General features: G+C 46.3%; 1 long non-coding RNA gene across 1 annotated transcript; it reads left to right on the forward strand.

Annotated features, from left to right (window-relative positions):
* Positions 1-9656: 9656 nt before the first annotated feature.
* LOC115947278 (uncharacterized) lies at positions 9657-18723 on the forward strand. The gene is made up of 3 exons (XR_004081220.2): positions 9657-9924; positions 12235-12361; positions 17623-18723. It is a non-coding gene; the product is annotated as an uncharacterized lncRNA (long non-coding RNA).
* The last annotated feature ends 76 nt before the right edge of the window (positions 18724-18799 follow it).

Here is an 18799-nt window from a genome sequence, read left to right on the forward strand (position 1 = left end):
TCATCACTGCAGCACCCCAGGACCCAGTCTCTACTGCAACCTTGCAGTACACTTAGGAGCTGTTGGCTAGGGGCTGGTAACTGTGGGATGGCATAGATAGTGCCTTGCCCAGACCTAGGCAGTGGGATGGTGTATTGCATAATATATCTGAGCTGGAAACAGACCAGAGCATAGCCTGCTACTAGGGAGAGGAAGAGAAGGATGGGGGTACCCCTACAACATTATCAATGATGAGAAGGGGATACCCTACCAAAGAATGCAAGAACACCCTGTCTTCTGGACAGAGAATGCTGTGGGCAGAGAGCCCAGTACACTGGGATGGCACCATCTCAGGAGCAAAAGAGGGTGCTGTATAAAGTCAGCTCCTCCCAGACATCAGAGTTTATATGGGGACCTGTATCTGTTCTCAGAATGAAAACAAACTGCAACATTTGCACTGGTTTTACATTAACACATGCAAAGCAGGAATGAGCCCTATGTTTAGAGGACAAAGTGTTCATTACCCCATCAAAAGAGAAGAAGGAAAAAAAACCCCAACCATCACCACATTAGAAGAAAATAATGTTCATATGAATTCATCACTGCGTGTTATTTTCTGGAATGATATACTTTAGGCAGTTTTGCCCTTGCCCATTGACACTGCGAAAGAAAGAAGAATTCTGCTGTCAGATTTCATCCCAGTACCAGTTTGGAGGCAGAATCCCACCCTTCCTCTCCTCATTTTCAGAGACACAGCAACATGATTCAGACCTCATGGCATCGGGGTGAGCAATAAAGAATATGTTACCCACAGTGGCACTGAAGGCACCAACTTCCGGCACATTTTCCCTGTAGTTCCCTCTCCGACTCAGGGATGGCGATGCTGCCTCAGCTCTCAGTTCAGCTAAGAATGCACACTGCGCTCTGTGAAGGGGTTTCATCAGCACCACAGCGTGTGCTGATAGATGATCGCATATGACAGGAGTCATACGTACAGCCACGGTTCACGTGCTGTTGCTGTGTCCGAAGTCTTGCACACTGCTGCTGAGCAGCCCTTACCCGCCCATGGCTTGTAACCAGAGAAAGAACAAAATGTCCTCAGGAATTAAGCATGGCTTGTTTCTGGGAGGCTTTTCATCATGAGTGTTTACAGACTCTATCGGCCTTTGGTAGGTGGTGATGCTAAGAGGAGATAGCACATCCTGACCAGAACACAGGGGCTCCTCATTCCAGCTCAGCCTTTGACCATGCATAAATTAATCCTCTTTGACATGCCTCTGTCTCCCTCCCTATTCAAGCATCTACTCAGACTGTAAACTTCTGGAGACAGTGGGTATGTCCCAGCGTGTGTTTGTACAGCACTCAGCACAATGAGACCTTGATCTTGATGTCAGCCATCACTCATTATCTTAATAGAAGCATCAAAGTCTTTATATGAATTAATTTACCTGAACAATCTTTTGGTCATAGTTACTCTAGATCGCATGTATGGTAACAAGTGACAGCAGAGGAAAGTGTGTGTATGTAAATCCACTTTCCGGGTTTGGAGTGACTGAAGATGTAACATCTGGGTTGTGAGCGGAGGTGACTGCCCTCCAAGTGGCAGCACTGCACCTCAGACACGATGCGTACACTGTCTACACTGCCTACACTGCCTGAAGCTTTCTTCTGTGGGGGAAAAAGAAGTCAACTCCTGATCTTGGTCTTGGATTCCAAAGAGCGATTCTGTAGCAATTGTGCTGTTCTCTGCAGAAATCAGCTCCTTAGGGAGCAGGGCTCATAGCACACTGGCACCTTCATTACAAAGGTAACCTTGACTTTCCTTGAAGAAGAACTGAAAACCCAAAGGTTTAAGGAGACTGGACCCTCTGATCCCTTTTCCATCTATAGCCATTTTGTATGGTAGTTTTTTCCCTTTTTCCATAAATAATGTGAGGACCACCAATACTACTACACCTGTCATTAAGAGAGTGAACTTCCTGTCTTGCATGGCAGAAGAGTGGACCCCACTTTGCAACTCACCTCCAACAGCATGTCTTCCAGCTTTGCAGTGATACAAATCTTTGCTATGCTACTAATCTGTGTTCACTCTCTAACAAAGAGAGCCTATTTCATTGGCTTACAACCTCTCTTGATCAAGGCATTAGTCAGTCATCCAAAAGACCTGGTTTTGTTTTTCACTGTGCTTCCTCAGGCCAGTCTTGTGTTTTCTGTATCTCCTCTGCCCCAGCTCAGCAGACCCACATCAACACTGTGCAGGATCCTTCTGGCAACACCAGGCATCTTAAAGCAACAATGAACCTCTGTTCCTCATCTGCCAGCCAGTTTCTAATCCAAGACTTGCTATTTTTATCCAGTTAGTATTTCTTCACTCCCTTAATAAATATATAATGTGGCACTCTATCAAATGCCTGCCCAAAGGCAAAGCAGTTTGCAATCATTTCTGGCCATACTGACCCAGAAAACAGCTGACTAATCAAATAGCATCTTGTTTGCTAAGTTGAACCAGATAAGCTAAGTCCCCTCTTGGAGGAAGGGTCTGAACATCAAGACTCTGTCTCTATCTCCCCCTTCTCCCAAAGCAACTGTGTTAATGATGTAGTAGAGGAGAATTCAGCAGTGTCCTACAATGTCCACCATCTTGCCCATGCACTGAAGAAGCAAGTCATGTCACAGGGAAAGCTGTAGGACCTCCAATAAAACTCCTCAGTCCTCAGATTTCTGCACTCAATGTGCCAACAGCCGAGGACAGTGCCCACTGCCATGTCCACTGTTGACCTCAGCCCCACTGTGTCCTACAGGTGATACCGCTCTTGGAGAGCTGAGTGACCCTTCTCGCTTGGACCACCAGCAGACACTGCAGGAGCTTCATCTCAGCTGAGTCAAAGCACACACACTCAAAATGTGTTAAGCTCTATAAAACCAGGGTGAAGGTGGCCCCAGATATGTTCCTTTTATCATTAGCTAAATGGCAACTCATAGAATCATAGAATCATAGAATAGTTAGGGTTGGAAAGGATCAAAGATCATCCAGCTCCAACTCCCCTGCTATGGGCAGGGACACCTCACACTAAACTGTGTCACCCAAGGCTCTGTCCAACCTGGCCTTGAACACCGCCAGGGATGGAGCATTCACAACCTCCCTGGGCAACCCATTCCAGTGCCTCACCACCCTAACAGTAAAGAAATTTTTCCTTATATCCAATCTAAACTTCCCCTGTTTAAGTTTCAACCCATTACCCCTTGTCCTATCACTACAGTCACTAATGAAGACTCCCTCCCCACCATCCTTATAGGCCCTCTTCAGATACTGGAAGGCTGCTACAAGGTCTCCACACAGCCTTCTCTTCTCCAGGCTGAACAGCTCCAACTTTCTCAGTCTGTCTTCATACGGGAGGTGCTCCAGTCCCCTGATCATCCTCGTGGCCTCCTCTGGACTTGTTCCAACAGTTCCATGTCCTTTTTATGTTGACGACACCAGAACTGCACACAATACTCCAAGTGGGGTCTCACAACAGCAGAGCAGAGGGGCAGGATCACCTCCTTCAAACTGCTTTTGATGCAGCCCAGGATACAGTTGGCTTTCTGGACTGTGAGCACACACTGAAGCCGGCTCATGTTCATTTTCTCATTGACCAGCACCCCAAGTCCTACTCAGCAGGGCTGCTCTGAATCTCTTCTCTGCCCAACCTGTAGCTGTGCCTGTGATTTCCTGTAGGATTTCCTGTGAGATTTCGTGTACCTGTAGAATTGCCTGTGAATCTCTGGATTCAGAGCTGTTCCTTCCATCACCTTTCCTGGCCAAACAACTAGTGATTGCCAGCAAGTTCTCAAGAGCAGAGCTCAGAAAGATCTAAGAGAAAAAAACCCCAACCAACAGGCATAAAATCATCTCTGATCCTTATTTCCAGAAAAAAATAGAGACCATCCCCTCTGAGAGCTGGGTGCTTCACAGTACCTTTGGCAGGATTTCCAAAACCAGCTTCTGCTGGATTCTCTATGCAAGGCTACAGTGGTGGATCATTCTCTTAGGCTCACTCAAACATGTTAACAAACTTCTTTCAGGCATAGTTACAGGCTCAGCCTGGGCATTTTGGGGAGTTTGTACTGAAACCAGCACAAGCTTGTCATTTCTCTGCTGAGGAAACATAGACTGAGGCTGAGCCCCAGCCCCTTCCAGATAGGGATACGTAGGAGATAGAGGGCAGCTGGGCAGTGGGGCTCTCCTATAAAGGAGCCTACTGGGAGAGGAGCTTCTGGGAAGTTTTTTTTGGGGATGAGATTACACAGGGTGTTGCTGATATTATGTGCTAGGGAAATAATGGGCTGCAGCAAAACTCTAGTGTAGGTTTAGAGATTAAGCCTCAGAAATTCTGCTTGTGTCTTTGGCAGTTGTTTAAGGCTGGTAAAGCATCTGCTAGAGAAAAGGGGAAGCAGATATATTTGGAAACTAACTATTACAGCTGGTACTGTGTAGGGGAAGGGGAGCAAAGCAATGCATGGCCTGCTCTCAGGAAAGTAAGCATGCTTTTTGAGTAGGGAGTTATCTTTTTTTTTCTCCCTCGTTTCCATCTCTTTTCTGGGAATAGATGTGCGGGTAGTGAGAAAGAGGAACCTGAAGCAATCCTGAGGCTCCAGAGGTTGCAAGTGGTTTTGGCAGATGAAAAGTCCCCTGTCCTTGGGGAAAATGGTGCCCTTCTCCCTGGCCTTAAGTGCAATGAGGGCTCGTGAAAGTCTCTCTTCTGATGATGGTGTGGCAGTCTGACCTCCTATGTATCATTTCTCTGCTTGTTTATGAATTAGTTCTGGATACATAGGTGTTATTTGAAGTGCCTTTGTGCCCTCTTCTAGGGGCATAGGAGAGTTTACTTTCTTAGGTCTCTGAAGAACTTAATCAATCTGTAGGCTCTTCCCTAACGCCAGAGCAGGTCTGCTGTGGGGTCTTTTTGGCCAAGCCAGGAGTATCAGCTGATGACCTTGCAGATACTGCGATGGAGGGGCAGAGCTCAAGAAGTGTCTTCTGGGGAGCTGGGGGTTGAGTCCACTCTTGGATGATGTCTGTCCCTGAGCTGCTGTCTTGGTTGGGTGATTTCAGCCTTAGCAGTTGTTTGTGTGCTGGCAGTGCCTGCTCAGGACATGTCACTTAAGTAACCCCTTGCTCCTCCCATGTCAGAGATCATGGGGTGTGCATCAATCATCTGGTTTCCTCGTTGCCTGGCATCAGTCTTATCACCCATGAAGTTTACTGTTCTCCTGTTTCTGCCATCAGCCAAAGAGGCAGCAACTCTGTGGTGTTTGAAGGCAAACAGAGAATCTGGCACTTTTTTCAGCATGACTATGTCCCTGCAGTGGCTGGCAGGATGTCCTATCTGAGGGAAAATTGCAGATGTTTGATCTTTAAGCTTCTGGCCATCTAGGGAAGATCCATTTATTCCTTTAATTTGTGCATAAATATCACATAAGCTGCAGCAAGGGTATGTTGTATAAGGCTCAATGAGGTGGGGAGAAGGAACCAAAGGGCATGGCTGAGGTTGCTCAGGTGGGCAGTGGCAGACTGGAAATGAGCATCCAAACTTCTTGCTCCCCAGTCCAGTTCATGCTTCATGCACGAGGTGAAAAAAATAATGAACATTTTTATCCTCATGGGACTGACAGAGGGGAAGGGGAGCTGGGAATTTCTACCCTGCTGGTGGAGGACTTGGTACTTTCACCTTGTTGAAAATAGGCCCAGACTGGAGACACTTCTCTGAGGGGCGGGAGTCGATGTCACTTTGGTTTTAACTTAAGTAGGCGTATTGTTAATTACTTCATACATGTTCCCTCACCCACTCCATCTGCACCGTAATTAACTCCCAAAGTAATGGGATTTAATCTTAAGGTTCTTGCTGGCTCTTCTCTGGCAAGTCTGGTGATAGAGCCTTGGAGACCTCTTACTTCATACCCTATGGCTTTCTCCATGCCACCAGAGGTGGCATCTGCTTGGGTCACTGGCAGCAGTGGTTTGGAAAATTTAGAGGGCATGTGAGCCATGCCATCAGCTACCTTGCTTGCTGATGTGCAGGGGAGGTAGAGGGAAAGGTATGTTGCTTTCTCAAATAGGAACACTTCTGCTTGAAGTGTAGGGATTTGATACTGTTTTGACACTGGCAGAGAGGCTTGGAAAGGAGTCCCTTTAGCTTTTCAGGTGCTGACATCCCACAGGTTTTCCTTGAAGTCTGAGGTAGAGGCAAAAGTATCAAAGCTCAATGCAGTTTCTAGGATTGTCTCAGCAGAATAGACATCGCCTGTGTTTCACACAGATAAAAGATATAAGAGAGGAAAAAAAGGAAAGTAAGCTTTGAAGACTCTGAGTAAAATTCATGACTAATACAATTAAAGCAGTGCTGAGCCAGCTCACTTGCCCCCTGGTCTTTGATCTCACCCAATTTGGCTTCTTTTACTTGGGCATTAAATAAATCCAACAACTGTAGGCAATGCATGGGCTCAGGAGGTCCCACAGGCTGGAGGGCCTTCTTTTGCCCTCAGAGCCAGGTGCTAGGCACAAAAGCAAAGCACTTCATTGTCTGCCCCCAGCGGACAGATGACAGTGGGAAGTCAGCTGCTGATTGCAAATGTCTGCTGACCACAGCTCATTGGAGGTGCCTGCTCTTGCTGCCTGAACCCAGAAAGCTCTCAAAGCCAGGACCTCATCAGTGATAACAATGGAGCACGGTGGAACACTGGAAGAACTCTACTCCATGTCTTACTAAATCATGGTGTTGCTGATATTGCTGTGCTGGGACTGAAGGAGTTACTGGAGACAACAGGAAACATGCTCACCAAGCAGAAAGTTGTGCTTGAATGGCATTTCAGCTAGGCGTGTGTTGGCACTATGCTCGCAGAGGTCGGATGTGCATGTGAAGTTTCAGTGATCAAGGCTGGAACACCACCAGAAAATCTGGAAGGAAGTTTCACCTGTCAAAGCCTTTGTTGGTTTAGTTTAATCGTTTCCAGCAAGTTTTGGACAGATGGTTTTGAAAATATATAGTGTCAAGAGACTGCATCTGATTCTCAGCTCTGCCACAAATGCTTTGGGCTGCCTCTTGCAAGTCAGCTCTGTGCCTGCACCTGTATGTGGGGGTTTTGCCTCTTGGGTTATAAACTCTCTCTTGGGTAGGAGCTGCAAGATTCTGTGGTCTAGCTCGAGCCTTTCAGCACTTACATGCAAGGAGTGTTTCACAGTGGATGAAACTGTTGGTAGTTATTAAAAATAAAGGTCCAGATATAATCTGACTGTACTTCTAAAGGCCTCTAAGAGTGTGCTGCTGGCTGTGGTTAGTTAGAGGATGCTTTTGGTCTGACTCAAGAAAGCTAGTTTTGCTGCAATAGTTATTTAAGCAACCTCATATTCTTTTTCTAGATGGAGAAATCTGACTGTTCCTTAAGTGGAAGTACAAACAGAAATGCAGGTTACCTGGAGGCAGACTGAGCGGGAGGCTTACAAGATAAAACCTTGTGGGCCTTTTTTTTTATTCAGCAGTGTAACCTGCAACACCTGTTGGGTTTCTGCATTAGAAGTGCTGAGTCTGCATAATTTCTCTGGACATCAGTGGCAGGCACGAGGCATCACCTGTGGAGGTGCTTCACAAAAATAAGCAGGCTCAAGAATGACCCACGCCTGTAGAGTGACTAAGAGGCACAGTTGGGTCTGGCAGTTCATGGTCCCCAGCCAAGCATTGAAGCATGCAGGGAAAACAATGTATGGGTGATGGAGCAGACAGTTAGCTGGTTTTTACATGGGACCTTCTCCCTTTGAACAGATCTCGCCCTTACAAACATGCACATGGTTCCTGTCAAGTCCCTCCTCAGGTCTGGATTTAGCTGAATTTCGTACAGCACTTTTCAGGAGAAGGAATGTGTTCCCCACAGTCACCAACTGCCTCTGACAAGCAATGGCAAGGATTTCACTGGGAATTAAACAAATCATTTAACGGCTAGTGGCTTGTTTGGACAAAGAAGCTGTGCTGTGTTAACACCGTCTGTCCTAGCTGCAGGTCTTACCATGAAGAGTTATGAGTGTCACACTGTCTTTAGCATGTTTCTTCCAAATAGGTGGCACAAATTCCTTTTTCCTTGAGAAGGGATAGTATTAGGGGAAAACACAGACTTCAAACTGCTATTTTTTAAAATAGATTTTATACATTAGCTCTTGTTGTTAATAGAATCAACATGTTGTTAGTAATAGCAGGTAACTATTTACATATACTGCTCATTCACATTCACTTATTAGCTGGAGCAGTTATTTGGAGGACAACCTCAATGGGCACACTCAGAAGCAGAGGTCATCCTCATGCACCACTGCCTTCTAGGTATGCCTTTAGAAATTCCTTCAGAGGGCACTTTCTTTCACCAGGTGTATACATAACTCTGTATTCTTTATCTGTGTATAGCAGCCACTGCCCTACTGGGTGTGATCCAAGTTATACAACCTGTTGTAGATGCTGTTTGCTGGCAGCGTTGTATAGTATTAGTTCTCATAGTCTTATCAGTTCTTGCAAGTTCATTAGGATTAGTTGTTTCCAAAGCTTATCACTCCTTGGGAAACTTTCACATTAGTATCTTCTTGGGCAACTTCCACAAACTATCTTCTTAGCATCTATCTTTCTTGTCTTTGGCCTGTGATGTCTTCTGGTAACTATTTCTCCATCCAATCTATAGAAACATATAGTTTAAACACACAAACTTTCACAAAGCTGGTGTTTATGATACCAAGGGGAGCACTTTCCTGGGGTGGTGGAAGATATGTGTCCTTGGAAGAATATGTGATCCTGTGGCATGAGGTGGGCTCAGATTCACAGGGACTAAGCTGGGTGGATCAGTACTTGAGCACACTGTCACCATCATATTTACAGGGATGGAGTCAACATTTATCTACTCCAACTGGTCTAACAGCCTATGTGTGACACAAAGAAAGCCTCCCTGCCACAGCTCCCCTTTGTGTTTTGCAGGCTGTTAGAGACACCCCATCTGTTGCTGTTCCCTGGATCTCTCCATCCATGGAGATGTAATTTGCTTCAAATTTTAAAGCATGTACTTGGGCCTGTGACCAACTGTATGACCACTATTCCTATCTCCCCTTTTGACCAAAACTATTCAATTATAGACTTTAGAGATACATAAGCATGCAATAAATTCAGGTAGACAAACTGGTTCCTGATTTTTAATAGGATCCATGGAAGGCTGACCAATTCTTGTTCTTGGTCTTTAATGGTATCCATGGACTTTTGTCCTGTCCCAGTATTTCTGTCTTCAGGACATTCCTTCTAACACTCTTACACTACAGAACTGAATCTAGACATGCAGAGGTTTTTCCTGGTGGTCCAGCTGTCTCATATGTGAAGACATCCTCCAAAAGCTGTGTGGTAATGCCCGGCCTGCCTGCTGGTGAAGAAGAGTTTCTTGCAGACTCTAGAAGGATTGAAAGGAGCACCATAACTGAATGGCATCCAGCAGCTAACAAATTACATCTCTGCCATATACGGAACACAGCAGAGTGGGATGGCCCAAACTTTCAAACCAGGAGAGAGTTTTCTGGGATCTTAGCCATGTGGCATGCTGCACAGGTTGCTGATGAAAAGGTTTGCTTGGGGCTTTCCTATACATGTGGTTAATGAGATACTCTACTCCTTCAGCAGGTCTCAATTAGTCTGGCTCCTTTGGGAGCAGCACTGGCTCAGTCTGGCAGCTTTGCCAGTGGTCTTGGTTGGCTTTCCCTGGTTTCGCCCATATGAGTCTTGGTCTCCTGCTGCTGAAAGAGGAAACGCTTTTGCTGGCTGCACAGCTAGGGTCTCCAGAGAAGTCTGAGCTGTAGCTGGTGTGCAGCTGGCAAGCCTGAATTTAACGCCAGCTAGCAAGCCTGGAGAAAGGAGTGTTTATCATCTTGGGTGTCCACAATGGAGGAAAGGGGTGAGTGCTCTGAAACTTATTAATTCCAACCCTGCTGTCTTCCCTTCATGGAGTCTGACCTTCTAAAGAGGCTTCTGCCAAAGTGGCTGGGAATAAGGGTTGGGTAAGGGACACTGTAGTAGAGAAGTCTGTGGGCTCCTGATCACCATTATATGGACCCTCCTGTACTGCAGAATGCCCCAGGTCTTGTTCCCTGATTTACCAGGAGCGTTGGCTTTCAGTGCAACTAGAGAAGTCAGGAGGGACAAAGGACCCAGTCAGACTGATCTGCCAGTAGCCCGATGTACTTACCCACATGATGGTCAGATGCAGGGAAACCAGGAGACACAGGGGGGATCTGACTAGTATAAGCAAGAAAACAGGAAGAGCTGGCTTTTTAGAAGGAACCAAATGGAGAATAATTTCATTCACCACATAACATTGTGTGGAAAATTGAGAGGGTTGTGCCACTGTGCTTGACAACTGGCTGTGTAGCTATTATTACCTGTGATGGTGGAAGGGAGGTCGACAGGTGAGTAGCCTAGGATAGGTTAGATTTTAAAAATATTCAGAAGTCCCACACAGAACTTAAAACAGATGGTGGTTTGTGGTTCATATGATAAAGAATATATACCATCAGGAAAGCATCAAAAAGCCACGCTGACATGTTGATAAAGAAGGGTTAGTAGCTGTGGATTTAAATGCTAAGTGAAATGCTACAGGTTGTTTCACAAAGCCAAGTTTCTTATCCAGCTTATTAAAGAACTGCCATTTGGGAAATCAGAGGCACGTGCAGCTCTTATTGACTGATCATGCTCTGCATACACTTTGCTGGGGTTTTGCAGTGCCAAGTGCCTTCTCTCTTTATTTGTTTATGTCACTGTGATAGACAGCCTGCCAGCCATGGTAAGGGTGCCATTTGTTATCTGTTATGCCCTGTAAGTGGAATTAGCTCCCTGTTGCCTCAGTCAAACAGCTCTTCAGCAACCAAGTGATTTCTCAGCCTCTGCTGCCTGTTTCTCAGACATGATACCCTCATAATCCCTATTGTGCAGTCTGAACATTTTTGTATTGGTATCCCCACCTACTCCAAAAGGAAAAACTGCCTCACCCCATTCTCTCAACCATGGAAAAGCTATTTCCAAACACAAGAGGAAGGAAGCACTTTTTCAGGAGTTATAAACCTGAGCTTTTACTGGGAGACACTACCTATGCCAGCTAATCTAGAGTGTCTCTGTATTTTTAACTGAGAATGTGGGGAATCATCTCTAAGGGGGTGGATTATCTTTTAAGTAACTCACTTACAACAACTGCTCTCTTTTACTGCTGTACTGGCCCACCTCATGAGCAGAAATGGATTCTTTTCTCTCCAGTAGCCTTTTACAGAAGAGAAGTGAGTGCATTATTAAATAAAGAAGGCTAATGTGCTCTGAAGTGGAGTTTGCATGAAAGATGCAATGCCTGATCCCAGACTGACTTTATAAATATTTATATTTTATATGCCTTAAGCAGCCCTATGCATTTAAGCATGACAGTAAACAGCAAGCATGTTTGTAAGTTTGTGTGTGGTCTCACCCTTTGTGCTAGAGCTGATGCCAGGAGGCCAGGAAAGCTATCTGCTCTACCTCTTGGAGACCAGATAAGGTCAGAGGCCACTGGCATTGACACCACACACTATGACCAGACAAACATTTGGGTTATAGATATCTGTATGTGCTCCCTGTACAGAGGGGAGGTGTATTTTATTGTGCAACTGAAGGGCAAAGAGACTGTCTCTAGCATTCGCTGAGCTTAGAGTTCACCTGTGCCCCCAGGTCAGTAACTGTGCTGCTGGGTGGCAGAGGAGGGCTGGGCAATAGACAGAAAAAGGTTTTTCCAACTGAATGGACATCACAGCACAACATGATACTGGGGTTGAACAAAAGTAACTCAGGCAGACAGGAAAAATTCAGCTGAGCTGGTTACTGACAAAGACATGTCAGGGAATTAGTGATCCTTGCAGTATGTCTTGTACCTGTTCAGGTAGAAGAAGGAGCTGACAGTAACATGTTGCTAAGGAATTAAATGTGTCCAGTTCCCATGGCAAAAGCATTTATTATTAGTCTGTGCTGTTCTGTTAGCTCAAGACATCCAGATGATGCATAGAACAAACAAAATATGAAGAGAGCTGTACCTCAACCCATCAATCATTCAAAAGCATTAAGTATTTAAATGTACAGTTAGAACTGATTGAAGTCTCTTGAGAGAAAAAACCTGTGCGTGCATCTTCTAGGAGAGGGTCGTTTAGTTTTAGTGCTTCAATGACTCTCATTGTGTGTTTGGTTCTGCAAGGGTGCTGCAGCAGTAACAGATGGGATACTATTCTGCTCTGGTTCCCCACAAAAGACTGAGGGATGGCCTGAGGATCGGCCTTGTGAACCTCACAGGAATAAGAATGGCTGAACTCTTAACAATACAGGTAATATAGTATGTTTCTACTGCAACCATTTGGGTTATACCATTCCTAACCACACTCTGGCTCCTCTGTGCTGGATGTGGAATGTGAAGTCTCTCCTCCATACAGCACAGCAGAAAAGCAGGGAAGGAGGAAAGCAGCATCTGCACCAATTTCTGGAGGATTAGGAGACCTGCACAATACCATGTAAGAAGCCAATCACAGAGTTGTAACCAAACAAATGCATTAGTAGTGACTCAGACTCCAGGCTGGTCCAGCCAAAGAGGTATAAAAGTGCATCATCCTTCTGCCCAGCTAAATTCCACTGAGGGGACCTCTTGCCAGCAGAAAATGTGGTCATCATAATTGAAATGTTGCCTGAAACCAGAAATGTCATCTTAAGAGGGTAAAAAAAAATAAATAAATGTTCTGGCCATTTTGCAATGTTCTGGTTTGGGTATTTTCAAAATGAAATGCTTCTAGCTGTAGCTTAGAAAAGACATTTCAGCTGTATTTGTGTGCAGAAGTGCTGATTATAATGGAAGGAGTCAAAGAGAAAAGGAAGGAAAACACTGCCAAGTCTGAAAGAGAAAACTGCTTCACAAACAAGCAACCAGACAAGACAGCTGGGAGATCACAGCTTTTTGTCTGTCTTCAGATAAATACGAAAGGACTAGGAAGTTATTCCTCTTATTTTTCACCTTTCTGAATCCAAATAAAAGCTAGTAGTGATACTGATAATTTCTGTGAAACAAAAAAATCCATTTTTGATTCTCCTCTAGTACAACCCCTTTTGCTCTCCCCCTCCATATGACTCAGCTTAATTGGAATTGGAGAGATTAGAGACAAAGAAAAATCTCATAAACACAGAAAATAAATCCCACACGGATATTAAACCAAAGCTATTGCATTGTCAGTAGCGGTTCTAAAGAGCCTTGATACTTCCTGAAATCTCCCATGTGTCTGCAATATCTTCCACAACATCTATCCCAGCATGTTATGTGGTCATTAGTCCAAAGAACATATTCATTTATAAGTTTGAGATGGGCTCGTTAGCCAAGAGTAGCAAACTGAGTTATGAGCTTCATTCCCAAAGATTCAGTATTTATTGTGTGCCATCAGACATCTCTATAATTTGATGGCTTGACTTCTCAGAAGCTTGGAGTATTAAAAACAAAAGAGTGGGGGAAGTGAACTGGAATATCTGGGAGGAATGACACAGAGGAATAGGAGTGCTGCTTCCAAAGCCAGGTATGATCCTGGGGCTGTGATTGCAGCCCACTGTGTTGCAGTGCTGCGGCAGGGGCCCCTGTCACAAGAGCGGAATTTAAAGTAGGGTAACTATTGGCAACTACTCCTCACCTTGCTGTACCTGCCTGAGAATGGTGTGAAGGTCTCATACCAATGATCCACCCTGCCCCACTTCACGTTCTCCGTCAGTGGCAAACGGAGAGGCTTTTTAGGGAGAGCCTGCAAGCCTGGGGGCTGTTTGAGGTCTGCTCCTCTCAGACCTGTGTCCACAAACCTTCTGTGTTAGTGTGTGTCAGAAGGCACACCTCTGTTTTTACCAGATGGTTATGGACCATGTTTACTGTGAGTCTCTCTAAACCCCCTGTGAACCCATTGATGCTGTCTGCTGTCACAACATCCTATGGCAATAATTTCCAGAAGTTTATCATCCCCTGCATAAAAAAACAAAAGTTCTCTTATCTGTTAAGCACATCTAAAATTTTCCAGTTCCAAGTTTCCAGTAATTCCTGGGGCATTTTGCACCTCCTTAGCTCAGAACAAGGAAGCTGAGTCACAGCCCAAAGCCACCAAGAAGCCTCAGATGACATGTTTCTTGCTCTGAGCACTCCAAGCCTGCACTTTTGTGGGTTGCTGCTGGAGAGCTGAGGGCTCTCCTTATTAAAATCCAGGTGTGGAACTCATTGCACCAAACTCATAATCTAAAAGGCAGGCATCCAACAACTAATACAGGTATCTGTATATAGAAGTTATAGATGTAGCACCAGCAGATGATTCACCCTTTTCTAAAACAGGTATCTCAGATTGCTGTTGTGAGTCACTGTGCGAACACCTCCCTGTCTCTCTTGACTCTAGAGGAGCCTTATTTAACTGGAGTGGGTTTCATACTGAAGTTTAAAATTGCTGAAGTTAGCTGAAAGTGGCCCCCACCATCTTTGCCCTGTGAAAAGAGACACCAGAACTCTAAGTCGTCTCGGAAGAATTCTGGCTGCAGTGGCATATGGGGAGAGTGAGTGCAGAGTAGCCTGATACTGTCACCTGCTTGAGGTAGGAAAACATCCTGACTTCAGTCCCAGCTGCAGTATTGCAGGGCTTTTAAATTAATTTTCTTGGTTTTCTAATGATGCACTTCCCAGTGGTCACCCAAGAACCATGTATCTAAGCATAGTTTCTTTGGGATTCAGGGTCAGGCCAAATCTATTTTAGGTGATAAAATAACAGTCAAGTGCATGATATCTGGATCACCAGTTGGCAGCTCAAAAGGGCAAGGAAAAAGAGCAATATTATGACTGTGTAAGTCTCCTCCTGTTTCTGAACATTAAAAATCACATGGCAGAAATCTCTCCTTTAATCACACCCCAGAATGGGGTGATTAGCTTAGAAAACATTAATTTTAATGTGAAACATCTCTGGAAGCAAATGGACAAGTATTTACGATCAGTTTGTCAAAATGTCAGTTTTGCTCCGTCAGTTTATAGAGTCACTGAAGGTCACAGACATTTCAAAATGGGTAGGCATTTCTTCAGACTCAGTGCTGAAGACCAGGGGTTTTGTAAAAAGCTATTTTAGGAAAACTGAAAAAAAAGTAAAGCAAGCAGATGCGTGTTTGTTACAGAGCCAAACTGGCATGTAACAGCTGTCGTCACAATTGTCTCCATTATGAAATACTGTTTGTTCTGCAAAGCACTGTACCTTTCCATGCAGTTTAACAAGAAATGAAAAGCATAGCTTTACAGGTTGCTTTTTGTGTTAAGACTTCTGAGTAAGCAAGAATTTGATTGTTTTCATGTAATGCCAACTTTCAGTATAGACACAAAGTAACCAGATTGTAACACAACTAACATTTAATATTTTAAGCTTTTCTCCTAAATCTAAGTTATCCTACTTATAACTGATACTTGTGTTTATTTAAGTGTATTTGACTTATTGGTGTATTTGATTTATTGATATATTTGACTGAGGTTATGTCCGCCCACGTGTGTATTGGACTATGATCTTTTGTCCCCTCATTTTTTATACCATCTTTTTAATGCTAAAAACCAGAGATCTTTTATAAATGAAAACTGAAATGCCTGCACTTCCCACAACTCCAGGAACTGATGCTTTATGAGGAAGTGCTAACACAGGCAGCGTCTGGGAGCGATTGTGCTGAATTAAGAATGGGTGATGCTCACCAAGGGTGGCAGGAGAGCTGCTGCCCCGTTGGAAAAGTCATCTCACAGAATTACTAGGACTGGAAGGGATCTCTGGAGATCATCTAGTCCAATCCTTAGCCAAGGCAGGGGTACCCACAGCAGGTTACACAGGCACATAATCCGGATGGATTTTGAACATCTCCAAAGGGAGGATCCACAACCCCCCCGGGCAGTCTGTTCAACACTCTGCCACCTCCAATGTAAAGAAGTTCTTCCTCATGTTGAGGTGAAACTTGTGTTTTAGTTTATGGCCACTGCTCCTCATCCTGACACTGGGCACCACTTAAAAGTCTGGCACCATCCTCCTGGCACCCGCCCCTTTGGTATTTACATGCAGTATGAGATCCCCTCTCAGTCTCCTCGTCTCTCAGCTCTCACACGAGGGAGATGCTCCAGAGCACTGCCCTGCCTGCTCTGCTGCCTCCCTGCCTCCTCTTCCCCGCTGCGGCACGCGAGGACGGGGCGAGCCAGCACGCACCGCGCCTCAGGCAAACCCTGCGGGCCCACACACACCCCGCTGCTGCGCATGCGCCGTGTCCCGACTCGGGTGAGGCAGGCTGAGAGCGGGCGGCGCGCGCGGATTGGCCGGCGCAGGTCAGGCGCTGTGGGCGGTGGTAAACACGGGCGGGTGACCGGCAGTAACCCCGGGCCGCGGCCGCTGGCCTGTGCTGCCTCGGGCGCTTGCGGCAGGTTCTGCCGGCACCCGGGCAAGGGGCACCGCAAAATGCGGCCTCTCGGGCCAGAAGTGCTTGTGAGCACACCCTGGGGAACGGGCTGGCACCCACAGTCCTGCAGCCGGCCATGGCAGCCATGCATCAGAGCGCTGCCCACCAGGGCAAAGTGGCTGCTGAGCTCCCCAGGAGAGGAGGTCCGACTGCGGCAGGGCTCAGGCTACTTGGCTAGTTCTTAAACAGATGTCACCCATCCCATCCCTCTGGCACACAGGGTTGCTGTGGTGCCAACTCTGCACTCTCCTGGGGCTTTGTTCCTCCCCCTCAGCCTCGGGCCACTTTTGCCCCTGCTCCCCAGGAGGTCCCACAGCCTTCCTGGTGCCCTGTTCCTTCTTGGAGGGTCAGCAGCAGTTGTTCCCTCACAGTGGTGGGAATGCATGGCTAGGTGCAGAGCCGGCACCTAGCCTTACTGCTGGGCAGCTCCCTGTGGGACCACTGCCCTCCCTGGGGCACCCTTTTGTGTCCTGTTCCCAGGGTCCTGGGCTGGGTATGCAGGGCTCCACACAGCTGTGCTCACTGCATCCTGGCTTTGGGGAGGGGGTTGGAGCTAGAACCTGGTGTTCCCCCCAGACACCACACTAGCATCTCCTGTGTGCTATGCCTGGATTGAGAAGATGGAGCAAACCCTCGGCTTCACTGTTGACAGCCAGCAACCAAGGCCTGCAACCCTCCTTGAGCTCCCTCAGCTGGGTCTGAACAAGCAGGCACTTGTTTGCTTGTTCTCTCCTACCCAGCAGAGCTGGCTGGTGTGTTAACCCTTCCCTCCCCTTCCCTGGTGGGTGGGACATCTTCAGAGAACTAAAGTTGGGGTACATTGGAATTGCAACCCAAATTCATGGATTACATAGGCAACTGGGAGTAATACTCATGTGCAAAGCACTCAGGCAGCGAGCTCAAAATGCTGAGCTGGTACTGCTGAAGGGCTTGATAGTATAGGAGAACATATTTTGGGCAGGGGATTTAATAACAGTGTTTAACGAAGAGGGAGAGGCTGAGATCAGAGTTCCACTCTCATGAAGTCCAGACAGAGGGATCATTAGCTTTTATTTTTAGACTTGGCTGAATAATCAGGAGGTTTAAAGATTTGCCTTCTGTGTTTCACTTGTTTTAGGAGCCGCTGTGCCGGCGTAGCTGGGATCAAAAGTGCACTGGATTATCCGAAGCAGCAGCTCTCTGTCACTTCCATGGATGTACCTCTATGCCTCAGTGATGAGCCACAGCATTTCATTTGACTTTTTTCCAGAGCCCAGGGCAGTCACACATAACATTGCTTGGGCTGGTCACACACCTCCACCTGAGAGAACGTGGCTGCTGAGAGAGCCAACGTCTTCCTCCTCAAGATTTCTTCTCCTTCCCTTACTCCCTCCTTTCCTCCCTCCCTCCCTCCTTCCTTTGCTGTCCTTCGTGCTCTGTTTTGCAGCACGCTGCTCTGGCCTTCCCATCCAAAGGACTTTCCAGCAGCTGCAACTGGAAACAAAACCATGGACAAGTTTTGCTGAGGAATTCAGCATGCCAGCTGCAAGGATCGGGCAGCACCAGCAAACACAAGCTGCAGAAGGGGTCTCCAGCTGCTGCAGGTGGTACTATTGCTGCAGACAAGGCTGTCCCCTCTGCATGCTCCTTCATGGAGTGGGCTGGTGCCATGCAGCGATGGCCTTATTCTCCACTATGATCGGATGTTCATTAGGCAGTCAGGTGGGGGAAACGGGGAAGCTAACATCGATAACATGAGATTTGGTCCAGGGATTTCCCCTTTCTCCTTCTCCTTCCCTCCAGCTGAGCTCACTCCGGCAGGAGGAAAATTCCCCCTCATTGAGATTAATGAACCCGCCTTGCTGGCTGGGAGACAGGCTGCCGGTATTACGTGTTATGCTGCATGTATATCCATCAGCCACAAGGCTCTGGCAAGAGGCACTGGCTGGAATTAACCTGCAGTAACCCTGCTGTGCAGGGGCAGCCTTGGCGGGGTGTGCCTGCCCCGGCTGTGCTGGAGTATGAAAGCCATTATAATCCACTCATTCATGGCGCTTAAAGAGCCAGAGGAGTTTTTTCCTTGTTCTCCTAGAAGGGAGGATGGGTTGGAAACAATAATGCATAGCATTACCCATCCTGATGGGGCATTGTGTGCTTTACCCAGCCCAGCTCGCCATGGCATGAGCACAACAAGTTTTAAAGTAACATTTTTATTATGAACAAATAAAATTTCAGATCAGCACAACCAGATATCTGTTTCCATATTAGTAGAAATTATTTCAAAAAGTTGTTTTTCTTTTCCAGTACACAAAACA

This window comes from Melopsittacus undulatus, chromosome 4 (assembly GCF_012275295.1).
Source record: "Melopsittacus undulatus isolate bMelUnd1 chromosome 4, bMelUnd1.mat.Z, whole genome shotgun sequence".
Taxonomy (NCBI): Eukaryota; Metazoa; Chordata; class Aves; order Psittaciformes; family Psittaculidae; genus Melopsittacus; species Melopsittacus undulatus.